Raw genomic sequence first — 13,745 nt, 5'->3', positions numbered from 1 at the left:
TATCTTGAGATACTCTGTTTTGAGATACTCAGTGTTTTCAGTTTGTTCAAGAAAATGACTGATGTTCAGATTGAAATCATTTTCATATATTTTCAGTTTCAGCATTTCACTATGGCAAATAATATGCAACCTGGGGGGAGGGACGGGACGGCAAATTTAATTTAATTTATTATGCAGTCAAAGTTATATTGTAAATTATATAAATTGGGCTGGGTGGGGGGTTTCATTGAAATGCTGCCATAAAAGTTATTAAATATATCCACCATATATCACATTTAGAAGCAACTCTTAGCTGAAGCATTTCAAGACTGGGAATAGATATCTCTGAAGTGATTAGACACAGAAAGCATCCCCTGCAGCTCAGGTGGCAGAACAGAATGGACGCCCAGTATAGGCGAGATATACTGGAGTGTATGTGTTATTTTCCGTCTAAGGAAGGAGTAATATCAGAAGGCAAGCACTTAAGGATGCAGGGTTGATTATTTCAGTGACCCTCTTTTGTTCGTCTCACTACTTGAGGAACAGGATGTTTTGAATGATTGTTCTAATTTTAAGCTTCCAATATTTTTCCAGTTCTGTCCCCCAAAGCCCTACCTGCTCTTGTTCAGTATATTCTGGACTTTCCTATTCTCTCTGAATTCTGATACCACCCTCATTACTATTGCATCTGAGCACCTTCCAATAATGCACTAAGTGGTGTGTGACTAACAGGGCCATGTGTTATTTCTCTCAGCCTCTCTCCAAGGGGAGAATCGTGAGCGTGTAACCCATGTGCCTAATAGGGAGATATCTCTTTAAGAGACTCATTGGGGGGAGGTAGGAGTGAGTTGTATGTGGGTCATTGTTGGTAGGCAGACTAAGCACTCCACATCCAGAAGTTTCTGAAATTGGGTGTGGTAGTTTTGGGTATGCTCCATGAGAGCTTTGCAGAGGTCCATGTTCCCTGTGTGGGCTGGGAGAAGCTGAGCCCAGGAGCAGAAAGCAGGCTGTTGTCCCTAACTCTGAAGCATTTTGCAGCAGGTTAGTGATATGATTAATAGGGAAGCATGGGCAATGCTAATTATAGCAAGGGGAAATGGGGAGGGAAAAATAACTGCTATTTTAATAGTATGCATTCAGTGTTGTTTTGATTTTAGCCAACCTGTTCTAGTTAAATTGTCTCCACTAGTCTGATTCACCAGTTTTTCTTTAAATGTGGTAATGGGGAAAGAGTCATTTGTATTTTCCTATTCTCAGTTTTGTATTTTCTTGTAACAGGGTTTTTTTTAAATCTATACACTTAACTGAGAGGTTGGTTAATCAGTTAGCTGACTGGCTAGCAGTGATTTCAGCAGAGGAAGTGTCTGCATGGATTCCAACTGAACATTCCTACAAGCACGTGGAGGGAAGATGTTGTTTTAGACTCAGCAAACTGTATAGATTTGGTGATCAGAGACTCTAACTGAGACTTAGGTGAACTAAACCTAAGCTTTTGGGAACTCTCAGTTTCTTCTCACTGTGTTTCTCTGGGGATTGAACTGTTTAGATTTTAATTTGTTTATTTATGTTTATGTATAACTGTGAAGGTAATGTCTGTGGATTATAAAACAGCCATGTCATGCTGTAAAAATTATAAAATCTTATTTTAAAGAAACAAATAATAATCTAAAGTATTTAATTAAGTTCATTTCTTTAGTTCCTTTTGGGATCTGAATGTGGGGAGGCTGACCCTGTACAATCCTTACTGAAAATCCTTAGAGACTGAACTCTGGGTCTCCAGCTACTTTCTATGGAATTGTTTTTTTGTTTTGTTTTGTTTAGGCTCTGGACATGGGAAATGAGGTGAACTCTAGCCTACCCAAAGGTTACAAGTGCATTGTAGGTTTGTTTTTTGTTTGATAGAGTTTTTGTTTTGGTTTGGTTTTTAAATATGCATGCCGCTGTGTTGATATGAGAGATGGCAACGTCAAGGAAACACACTTTGCACTTGGAGTGGAGGGTGGTGCAGTTTGTGATGGTCTTTCCTTTCTGTGGTAGTTTGTTCCACAGGCTTGGGCCAGCCCTGAGAAAGCTTTGTCTCCTCCAGATAACTTTATCTTTGTGGCAGACAGATCTGTTGTGCCTGAGGAGCAGAGTTGTTGACCATGGTCTTCGTCCCAGAGCTGCAGGTGGTAGGCCTTATGCTGTGCCTGAGCCATTGAGTGACCTTGAACCTGACTTGGTATTTTATAGGAAGCCAGTATAGAGAGTGGAGGACAGATCTGATGTGCTCCTCCTAATAACCTGTGTTGATGAGGAGACATGCCATAGCATTCTACGCTCGATGAAGTTAAAGTTTCCTAAGGGCTAATGCATTGCTTTGGTATCTGTACCACCAGATGCGACGTGACAAAAGTCTGTATAAACTGAGGCCAGGTCACTGTTCGCCAGGATGTGACAGAATCTCCTGGCCACCTGGTGATGATAGAAAGCTGAATCTTCAAATAATGCAATGTGAGAGCTTAGTGTCATTGGAGAATCCAAGAGCACTTCTGAACTGTGAACTTAATTGACCGATTGTGGGTGTATGTCTCCAACCAAAGAAGACTGTGCTTTTGGCTCCAAACTCTTCCAGCTGCTTTCTGCTCCCCACCAACATAACATCTATCTTGCTTGGGTGCAGTATCAGCCAGCTGTTCTTCATCCAAGAACTGATCTCACTTAAGCACTCCGCCATCTTAATGGTAGTGGTATGGTCATATGTGGTGAAGGATAAGTAGAGCTGGGTGTCCTCTGCAGATTGCTGGCACTTAAGTCTGTTTTGTCTGCCAGTTTACCTCGTGGCTGCATGTAGAAACTGAATAGAACTGAATCTTGTGGGACACCACAGATGAGGGGTCTAATGGCAGAGGTGCAGTTTCCCATTAGTACTCTTTGGTACATCCCTCTAGGGAGAACTTTAAACCATTTTAACATGTTCTCCTGGGCTCCTGCCATCTCTCTCAGGTGAGACAGCAGTATCTAATGGTCTGCAGTGTCAAGGGATGTAGAGAGATCCAGGAAGATGAGAACAGATGTCTGCCATCTATCCATTGACAGTCAGAGATCACCGGTATTCCATGATTCTGCAGCTGCAGACTGTGCCGCAGAATCCACTCATTGCCACATACAGGGGCTCCAGAATCAAAGCTTTTTTAAAAATTAAGTTTGCAAGAAAACTTCCCAAATGTGAGCTGAGTGTAAATTTATGCAGAAATGTCTGTCTGAGTCTTTAGGCAGCCTGAAACAATAGCTCTGAGAGGCATGAGCTGTCCCCATTATTTTTTCAGTAGGTTAACTCTGAAATCTAGAATGTTGCAGAATCCACAAAGCCTTTCAGCCGAATGGAAACCCATTGTATTGCAGAGTAGATGGAGATCTAGAGTGTACTATTGCAAAACAAAATTCCACTCGTATTCAGTATTTATATTTACATATTTATTCACACTGTATCTTATGGTTTAATTACTATGATTATATTAGCTAATGTCATTATTCGTTCTGAGGACAGAAGGATGAATGATTCGGATATGTGTGCACATTGTAGTGAATTTTAGCACACGGACTGCTTTACAAAGCTTAACTAATTAACTGCCATAATTAATGCCTATCTCACAAGAGTTCTGTTTATGCCCATTTCACCAATAGGGAAACTGAGACAGTAAAAGCTGAAATTTTAAAAGCAGCCTAAGTGAATTAGATACCCACGGGTGCATTGACTTTCTTAACTAAGGCCAAAGAGGGAGTGTGTGTGTATCAGAGCTGGAATTCGAATATCGGAGTCACTTGCTCTCACTCTTCTTCTTAGTTCACTAGATGAGGCTGCCTATCACACTAGTGAACTACTCTGCCCTGTTGTGGTCAGAGGTCACACTACCTGGTTAGTGGAGACTAGCATAGCTGCAGGCAACTAGTAGGGAGGGAACTTGCAGTGGATGGAGCACCAGAAGGAAAAACTCTGGTGCACTACACCCAGCCGTCTGAAATGGTCTAAATGTCTGCTCACCCGTATTACTCCCCCTGACAACATATACACAAATCAAGGGAGCCATTCTTCAGGTCTCATGGATCAGCTCTGGGTGTGGCTACAGTGAAATACATACGACTTTGGTAAAAATCATGATGACAAACCTTTCATCATAGCATATGTTCTGAAGGCTGTATCCACCAGGGAAAAAGGCTGAAAACATAGCTTTCATTTTAAACAAATAAGAGGAGCCTTGACATTTTGAGGTCCTCAAAATAAGGAGCGGGACATGACTGCATGCTTCATGGACATTAAAGGCCAGCTGTGGCTGAATGTAGAATCACAGGAGTGAGGAACGACAAGGACATTTTTAGTCCATCTGTTTCATTCCTCTGCCAAGGCAGAAGTCAGTATTGTGGTTCTCTGCCTGCTTCCTTACCTCTGTACTTCATTCTCAGGTGCTGGTGTGTGGATAAAAAGCAAAGCAAAATATTTTTTGTTGTCATCTTCACATTCCAGGACAAATCCCACAACAGCTGTGGAATCCATGGGTATCACAGCCATCAATGGTCTGCTACCCAGAATTTCACTCACCAGGTCATTGTGCAGATAAATGGAAGGAGTGACGTTTGTCACTGCTTTGCAATAAGCTCACATTCAGTTCTTGTTGACAGCAGTTATTGTCACTTGGTATGCAGCTCGGCTGAAGCTGTCCTTTTTATGAATGCAGGTAAGGGGGAAAAATAACCTGCATCTTCAAATAATGCTTTCTGTCATCACCAGGTGGCAAGGAGATTCTGTCGCATCCTGGCGAACAGTGACCTGACCTCAGTTTATACAGACTTCTGTCACGTTGCATCTGGTGGTACAGATACCAAAGCAATGCATTTTTCCAAGACAGCGCACAGAGTAAGTGATTCTAGAACAGTGTTACAGGTTGTATTCATCAGACATACTACTATGGAAAGACACTGGCTAGCATATTTTCCATGTACTTAATTAAGGATATTTCCATGCATTTAAATTTTCTTTTATTATGAGATAGTGAATTTCTCCATACACCAAATCCTGATCTCATTAATACCTGTAAATCCGGACTAATTACACTGAAATCTGTCTATTTAATCTATCTATTCTCAAGTATGCTAATCATTATGGTATCTAGGAACCTATAGTTGTATTCTGGACTTACACCAGTGTAACTGAGTTCAAAGTCTTACGTGGTATTTCTTGTCCTTCATAAACAATTTATCAGTCGGAATGATGTTAGGTGACTTCCACTCTGAAGTAATCACCGCTTGGGCGGCAAGAAGATGGGTAGGTGTGCTGAAGGTAAATGATGTGGTAGAGGAATGAAAAGTGAGAGTCCATGCTGTTGTTGTTTTCCCACCAAACTAGTGCCAGTGATGCACTTGGGTGTGAAATGTTAGAATAATAGTGAGAGATTTGTATCCAGAACTGTTCTATTGCTGGAAAATTCCACCACATACACATACAATATGGCTGAAATAGTCTTGTGGAATTGTCAAGGAATTTATTAGCTCTCCCTTACCATAGACACCAATACACACAACTCCTCTCCACAGATACATTCACACACAGGTTCACACTCCCTCCCAGCCACACACCTTAGCACATGCTCTTTGCCTGCATACTCCCCCTTTCCCCACCTCTGCCATTAACTTGCTACTTAGCCCCCACCCCATTCAGTATTAACTGGTCACATCCCCAACTCCTCAGTTTTCTCAGCGCTGCACCAAATTTCTCCATTCTCTTTATTTTCTCCTACCCCTTTGCTTTCCCCCTCCCCAAATATATAATTTCTTTTCCATGCTCAATCAGATCTATCACTGTGAGGAAAAAGCAGGTTTTCAAGGCTCCACCAGCCACTGCTGTTCTCATTCCAGCAGCTGTGGCCACCTCAGTGCCTATCTCCGCATCAGGCCTCAAGTGTTCCCTTCGTGGAAGGTGCTTCAGCCTTGCTACTGGTTTTTCCGCTTGCAGCTCCGCTTCTCCAGTCCCTGTAGCTCTGTTCTGCCTGCTTCCTGGCTTATGGCATTCAAACCTGTTGGAATCTTTGGTCCCTCCCTGAGGAGCTGTGGTACTCCTCCATAGGCCTGGAGGGAGAACTATTGGGATGGTCTGTGGGAGGAGGCTTCAGGATGGCAGGAGGCAGTAGGGTTCTAAATATAACCTTGGCCAGCAGGGAGTTGAAGATGGAACAGACCTGGCCTAGGAGAGGGGTGACACTGATCTTCACTACTCAGACCCATGGACCTGAGTGTGGGAGGTATCCAAGAGCCAGACACTCGGAGAATTCATCAGGTGTCATTGCAGCTGCTCTGTTGCTGAATTCTGAATGGAGCTCCCCTTACAAGCCAGCCAATGTTGCAGCCTCAACTCTCTCGTATTGCCCAGCAGTTGCAACATCTGTTAGACTTGGTTTGTGTTTTGAAGATGATCTTCACAGTTTTGAGGGCTACAAACCTAGGTCCAATACCTGCTCTGACTCTCACTCTTTGGAACTCCATTCAAGCCAATAACGTGTTAGCATGAGTTAGGGTGAATTAAGCCCTTAATTTGTTTTATATCAAAGCTTTGCTTTTGAAGAAGCTTTTAATTTGTCCCTGGCAAGAAGGTGAGTGGAATTTTACAAGGTTGGATTAAAATGACCAATTTGTATTCAACTCCTCCAACAGAAACGAGAGTCAAGCAAATGCATGTTATGCAGCCTTGAGACCTCACTCACATTTGCTGTTCTGAACTTTGTTCCCATTGGTCTGCCTTAAAATATCTAAGTCTTTTAGTGCGGTGTAGTTTCAGGGAAGTCAAATACAGTGATTCCATTTTACATCAGCTGAAGATCTCGGCTAGAGTTTCTTCCTTCCTTCCTTCATTCATTCAAAAACTAGCTTTTCTCATGTTGAACAGGGAACGTTAAGCAGCCAGCACACGTTAAATCTAAAGCTCTGCACAGGTTCTGTGACAGACACTGAAAGTATCCTAAAGTGGTGTGAAACACTACATTTAATCAGACCAGGTTATGAAGAGTAAATCGTAAGGGGATATCTGAAATACAACCTGAACATGCTACTTCAGAACACTGGTATTCTCAATATTGCTTTGAGAAGCTCAAGTATCTCTGTCTTTAATGAAACATCGAGCATTGGACATAACATTTGAGTACAATTCTCACTGGCAGCGAGTATAATAGGCCAGTGGAGGCTAAGCCTTCCCAAACAGCCAGGCCGTGTCCCTGCCCACATTCCGCCCCCGAAGCCCCACTCCTGTGTCCTTCTCTTCCTACGCTGCTTCTCTTCCTGCCTTCGTGCCACCTTTCCCCCGAAGCCAGTAGGGACTAGAGTGGGCAGGCGGGCCAGCCAGCTGGGACAGGTGGGCCAGTGTACAAAACTACATGAAACTTTTTACTGCTCTGAAGAAAGTAAGAAGAATCTTCATTAAAATCTAACAAGATTTTATTGTAAACTGATCTTATTTTTCTTTACATTCCAGAAACTTTTAAAAAATGATTTTTGTACGTTATACATACATGCACACTCACACAGGAGGTGTGTACATAGTGTTTTGTAGTTTTTTTTTAATTTTTATTTTAGAGCTATGTGGAGGATGGAAGTTTAATTTCACAAAGGCTTTTGAGATTTAAAAATTGACTTCCTTCCAAATCAGAACAAAACCTGAAAATTTTGAAATTCTTTGTGAAAGAAAATTCTGAAAAAAAAATTCCATTAAGGTTAGTCGAAACATTTGATTTCAATTTTGACTTTTTAATTTTGTACTATATTATAATATAGCACAAAATTTCAAAATGAAAAGTCATTTCAAAAGAAAAATATTGAATGTTTCAATAGGAAAATGTTGAACCAGGCAGAAAATGTTGAACTGTTTTTCACGGTTTTCTTCTGAAATGACATTCCAGAAAAATTGACACAATTTCACAAAGTATTTCAATTTCAGTAAAACTGCATATTCTGATTAAATACGATTCCATTGAAGTTTCTCCAACCAGCTCTACTGGACTACCTTTAACGTGCCAATAATATTCTGATTAGGGTGGGCACTGGTTTGTAAGGTTAGGAGCTGGTTTCAAACTTCCCCGAAGTTTGGAGCTGAGATTTTGGTCCCATCCCATCTCCTACTGTGAGATGGCTGACTCGGGTCACTTTAATAATATTCTCTAAAATACAGAACAAATCTTTCTTTTAACAAAGATCCTGTTTGCTGGTCTTAGGCAAGTAGATACATTGATTTCACTGAGATTACTCATGTCAGTAAAACAAGCAGGATTAAAGCTTTTGTGAGGAAAGGATGCCGCTTTTGTGAAGTTTTATGTTTTACCCTTTGGTTAATATCTGTTGTTAGATTCATCTGACTTGGTTACAAATAGATAAATAAATCCCATGATTTGCCCTGATTTTTTTGCTTCTGTCAGGACCACAGGAGGAGATAGGATATCTCTGTAGTCAGTTCGACAAAAGCAAAAACAACTGCAACACTTCATGAGTGGCAATAACTGATTTTCTGTCAATCCTGGGGAAACCTATCACCAAGAGAGAGCCATGCTGTGGCAGTGTTTCCCTTTATGTTCTGTTTCTTACCTTTCCTCTTTTGGGGGAGATTTCCCATGTGGAAAGGACATGTTTCATTTAGATTTAAACCATGACATATTTGTATGTAGGTTACCTACGTGTGTGGAGTACAATCTATGAAAAAGGCAGTTTTTACATTTTATCATATCAACGCCTGATCTCAGCGTTATGTAAAATATTTGCTACTTACATAGCATGTGCCAGTGTGGTCACACGTTTTTGTTCCACACGGGTTACTTTGGAGCCTTAGGGCCCTACCGCATTTGCAAAGATTTGATTTAGATAGATGCAATGCCATCATGCAAACGTAAATATTGATGGGGGTGGGGGACAATAGTTCAAAAATACAGATTACCTTTTAGGTTAGTTCTCTCACTCTTGCAGGTGTGTACATGTATGTGCATAAAAATAATATATAAAAAATGCAGGACCAATACCCACACAGCTATATCTTCTCATGGCAATGCTACCACTGTGCTTGCATTCAGGGAGGCCATAACAGTGAATCAAAGGTTTTCTCCTAGCTGAACTAAAGTTGGGAGCTTGTTTCTCCTGCCCACACTCTTTGCTTTTATGTATGTACATGACAATAGAAAAGGCATCGTCCCCACTACAGTATGTAAGTAGCATGTGTTGCAGATGAATACTGAGTTCAGGTAAATTACCAAGAGAAAAGCAGACGGTCTGATTTTCTTTTCATGTAACGTGAGTGTGGAGAGTTCGTAAGTTATCCATGCTTATAGCCCTCAGGGATCAATTTTATACAAGCCAAAGAAATAACCTTGGTGTGCAGGCTCTGTCAGTCTGTGTTCAGTACTTACGTGACCCCCGTTACTGTAGTATCTGAGCACCTCACAATCTTTAATGAATTTTGTCCTCGCTACAGAAGGGGAGGTAGGGACGTGCTATACTCACCATTTTACAGATGGAGAACTGAGGCAGAGAGAGACTGAGTGGCTTGCTCCAGGTCCGAGGAACTGAACCCAGCTATCTCCAGGCCAGTGCTTCTTAACCATTGAACTATCCATCTTCTGACTCCCAAGGAGATTGGGGCCAGATATTTGTGTAAAATGGTATAGTTCCATTGTAGCAGATCATACACTGAATGTCTACTTAGCTTTAGGCTGTCTCCCCCCTGTAGGATCCAAGTAACTCCCCACTGTAGATAATGGAAGTTATTTGTCTCCTGTAGTGAGAGAATAGGGTGCAGGGAAGGATGCCAGTTTACATCATTCTTTCAGTATGCCCAGCTCACCTCTTCAGCTAACACGTGGAGTGGAGGGCGAGAGATCAGTCACGAGTTCCCACTTCTCCACCATTTGAGTGAAAACATGGAGTGTGAAGATCAGGATAATATAATTAGGTGATTGAACATTTTTGCTCATTCGTTCAACAAAACAATACCTTTTTAAAAATGTCCATTTTAAACTAATTTTTGGGGGGTTTCCTTGAAAAGTTAAAACTTAATAATCGAAAATTTGGGTTTTTTTCCCCTGCAAAACCTTAAAAATGTCAATGAAAACAAAATATTTTTTCATCTCAATGTATTATAGGAGCATAAATCATTTCCTTACCAGCTATAATAATACTAGTTAGTATTTGCAGTATATAGTTCTTTACATCTTCATAGCGCTGTATAACATTTATGGAAGCTTGTATATATGCATGTATATTATAGATATGGAACGATAGGCTATATTATGAACATCGTTTCCTTTGCTTTGCATACCCAGCACTTCCGTTTGTACAGAATAAGACATGAGCTCGTGCCAGGGATGGGGAAAGGGGACCTGATCACCGAGCTAGATATAGGAGGAAGGGTGTATCTCTCTCTGTCAGCTGAGATCTTTTCCCAATATAAGTTGTACATTTTCCTAAAACTTGATTTCCTTATACTTAGCTATGATGTGGTAATGATCACATCTGTCCTCTTTTTTTTTTTTTAAATATTCTGCTTCTGTTGCAGATTTCCTTTCTTACTTGAAAGCCTAGCAATAGAAATGCAATTTCCTCCCTCTCTGAAGCTTGCAGCTGCTGGATTCAGATGGGGTCAAATGTTTAGCAGCATGAGGGATGCAGCCATGCCCACTTTTGTCTGTGATTTGTCCATACGTACAGTACAGAAAAACAAAACAGCTGTCCTTTTCAAATAGGACTTCAGTAGAGTTTACACCATGGCTAAATTTAGCCCCATCATGGTTAATATTTGCTGAAGATCAATAATCCATAGACACAATATACATACACACAAAATGAGTGACTGTAACAGAGACAGTGGTGTGTTTTAATGACTTCACTTGTTACCAGGTGTTTGTTCACAGGCTGTTGCATAGTTATACAATGGGATGACAAGAGTTCCTCCAGCCCTCAGTGTAAATCCAGTTTACTATGAAACTAATGGATTGTAGTTTTAATGATGTTGTCTCCCCCGCCCCCACCAGGATGCATCTTCTTCTATTTTCATGCCAAGTATGTCACTATTTCATAACACAGTAAATCAGATCATTCCTTTGATGCTGTCCACCAGTGCAGCTGTACATCTGAGTCTTGTATACCCTAGAGTGGGATGTCTGTAGCAGCAGGCAAGCAAAGAATCTACTGGAGTTCTGTTCTTATATTTATTTAGCGTCTATAGAAAAACATTTTTTTTTTAAACATCCAGACATCCGTTGGAGCTAGCACGGTTTTCACTAATAGCTGCCACTAGAGCTCTGGAGACAGACAGACCAATCCATATGGAAACAAGGTTTCCATAAATCTGTCAGGCTTGAATTCTCTAGTGGAGCCTCATCCAGCCGCTTACCACGATTTTCTTTTTCTTGTTTTTAATTCCTGCTCGAGTCAAGTTCAGATAAACCCATTAGTTAGCAGCACTCTTGAAACAAAGGTATAATTTAATTGTCTCAGAAATCCTGAGAACGTTAAGCCTTTTCTCCCATACTGTATAGACATACATATACATTTGCATATTCCCACATTCACTGACGTACATTCATGCAGCCCATTGTTGTCTCCAATGTATGTGCTTTTAGGATGTAGGGGTTGGTTGCTTGTAAAATGCAGGTATTAGACCCTTAACGCTGCTAAGAAATGGAGAGGCCTGCTAGCCACAGAACCATTAGCATTTGATAACTTCTGTCCATTCTACTTCTTGTTATGCTCCATTGGAGCTGTTTCAGAAATGACAGGGGATTAAAAGGCTCAGGGGATTGAAAATGGGCAACAGTCTTTTACCTCAAGGTCAGAGGTTCATCTCTGACCTAGACTAATAGTGGCTGAGGCTGGCTGAAAGTCATTAGCATCTGAAATGAGTTGGCGATTCTCATTCCAATTCCTTCTGGGCAAGTGCTCCCACATCATAAAAATGACCCCAGCTGGCTTTAAATGGCACCCTAGTGGAGCACTTAACAGGCAGAGAAACTTCTCTCTCACTCCTGGATGTGGTCAGGCTGGGTGCAGCAGTGAGGCACGTTGGTGGGGCAGTGTGGATAAGTGGAGGCCTTGTTTTTTCAGAAGGCTTCCCCATCTCACTTCGTCACCTTTGCCAGCACCAAACTTACTTTTAAAACAGGAAGAAGAAATTCAGTATGACATTACTCAGGGATACAGCAAAGGATGGAAGATCTAGCTAGACTGGAAAGGTTGTACATAGGCAAAAGTGTCTGCCATTAAGTAACACAGCTGTCCAAAATGAGGCTTTTGAGTGACTTTTTCATTTTGTTTTCTTTCTTCTTAGGCATAGATCTTAGGAAGGATTTTTCCTTATCCTGAATCAGAAGGAAATCTAGCACAGAAATCTCTGTAAATCAGAAGACAAGTTAGATAACATAGTGATTTGGGGCCAAAAGATTCAACTGAATCAGATTATAGTTATAAGAATCTGCCTTCCATAAGATTCCAGATGCTATCTGGTAAATTGGGTGACGTAATCATGAGACCTAGACTTCTCCAGAGCTATCTGAGCCAGCACACCGGCCTCTGCCGTCAATTCATGGCAGTATCCAATTCTCTTTGTGGAACAGATCCTGTAGGCCAGTGGTTCTCAACCTTTTTTCATTTGCAGACCCCTACAAAATTTCAGATGGAGGTGCAGACTCCTTTGGAAATCTATTGTCTGTACATATCGTTTTTAATTCTTTTCAGTCAGTTTTCAGTCCATCTCTTGCAGACCACTTAGACGTAGTCTGCGAAACCCTGGAAGTCCATGGCCCACAACTTGAGACCCTCTGCTATAGTCAATCCTGTGGCCACTGTTCCCTCTAAGCTGTGCGCGTGTGCACGCACACACAAATCCTAAACCCCGCACACACGGCAAAACACCACGCGCACAAAAATTTGCACAGAAGAAATTTTTTGCGCACATGGCCTGTCAAAAATTGGAAGGAACATTGCCTGTGACCTATCAGATCCATTCTGGATCCTAAAAATACCCAGTCCTAGAAAGGTAAAAATGAGCTCATTTAATTACAATTTCTTCGGCGTGTTGTTTCGCGTACTTCAAAGCAGGAATGCTGATAAGAAATGAACATAAAAAGGTTACATGATTTTCAAAACATTCACAAATAATGTTATGGCATTGAAAGATACAGCTGATTCTCTGTCCTTTGCACCTTATCTTTTTTTTTTTCCTTTTGAAACACTGAGAGTAGCCTTTGAATTCCTCAGCTTTGGTTGCTTTATTGCATGTCCTTGCTATTTTTAAACAGTTATTTTGTGTTTCATTTCCTGGAGGCCTTTGTTGTAGTGGTATTTCTCACCCCCTCCTCCTTCCTTGGCAATCAGGATGCTGGTTCACCTTGAGGCCAATACATCCAGATGAGGCCTGTTCTCAACTCCCCCCACCCCTCCCAGAAGACGAAGCATTTTACCCCATCTAAGTTATTATGTTGTAGTGGTAGGTGTTCAGTAAAATTCACAGATTCCGACGGGCCATGACATGAATGTTCCCGCTATTGGAGCGGAGAAAGCTTGGTCACCCTGGAGATATTTAAATTGCCTCTGAACGAGAATTGGCACGTCAGAAGTCAATATGCGAAAGTGGGGCTATTGCAACAACCCGGATATAGGTGACTGCGGTGAAACACAAACCATGGATCATCTGTCGGTCTGCCAGCGCCTGGAGGAACCATGCACCATGGATGAGCTCACCAGGGCTACAGACTCGGCCATATTAT

The 13,745-nt window shown here is 41.5% G+C and overlaps 1 protein-coding gene across 2 annotated transcripts in view; it reads left to right on the top strand.

The window, feature by feature from the left end:
• The first annotated feature begins 842 nt into the window (after nucleotides 1–842).
• Nucleotides 843–13,745, top strand: part of RNF182 (ring finger protein 182) — a 238,260-nt gene continuing 225,357 nt past the window's right edge. For both annotated transcript variants that reach the window (XR_012157315.1, XM_073331942.1), the window contains exons 1-2: nucleotides 843–1,020; nucleotides 4,748–4,873. The gene's annotated coding sequence lies outside the window, so the exon portion shown is untranslated. The remainder of the gene's footprint in view (nucleotides 1,021–4,747; nucleotides 4,874–13,745) is intronic.

This window comes from Lepidochelys kempii, chromosome 2 (assembly GCF_965140265.1).
Source record: "Lepidochelys kempii isolate rLepKem1 chromosome 2, rLepKem1.hap2, whole genome shotgun sequence".
Lineage (NCBI taxonomy): Eukaryota > Metazoa > Chordata > Testudines > Cheloniidae > Lepidochelys > Lepidochelys kempii.
Note: the sequence above shows the minus strand (reverse complement) of the source record. Positions and strands in the feature narration are given on the sequence as shown.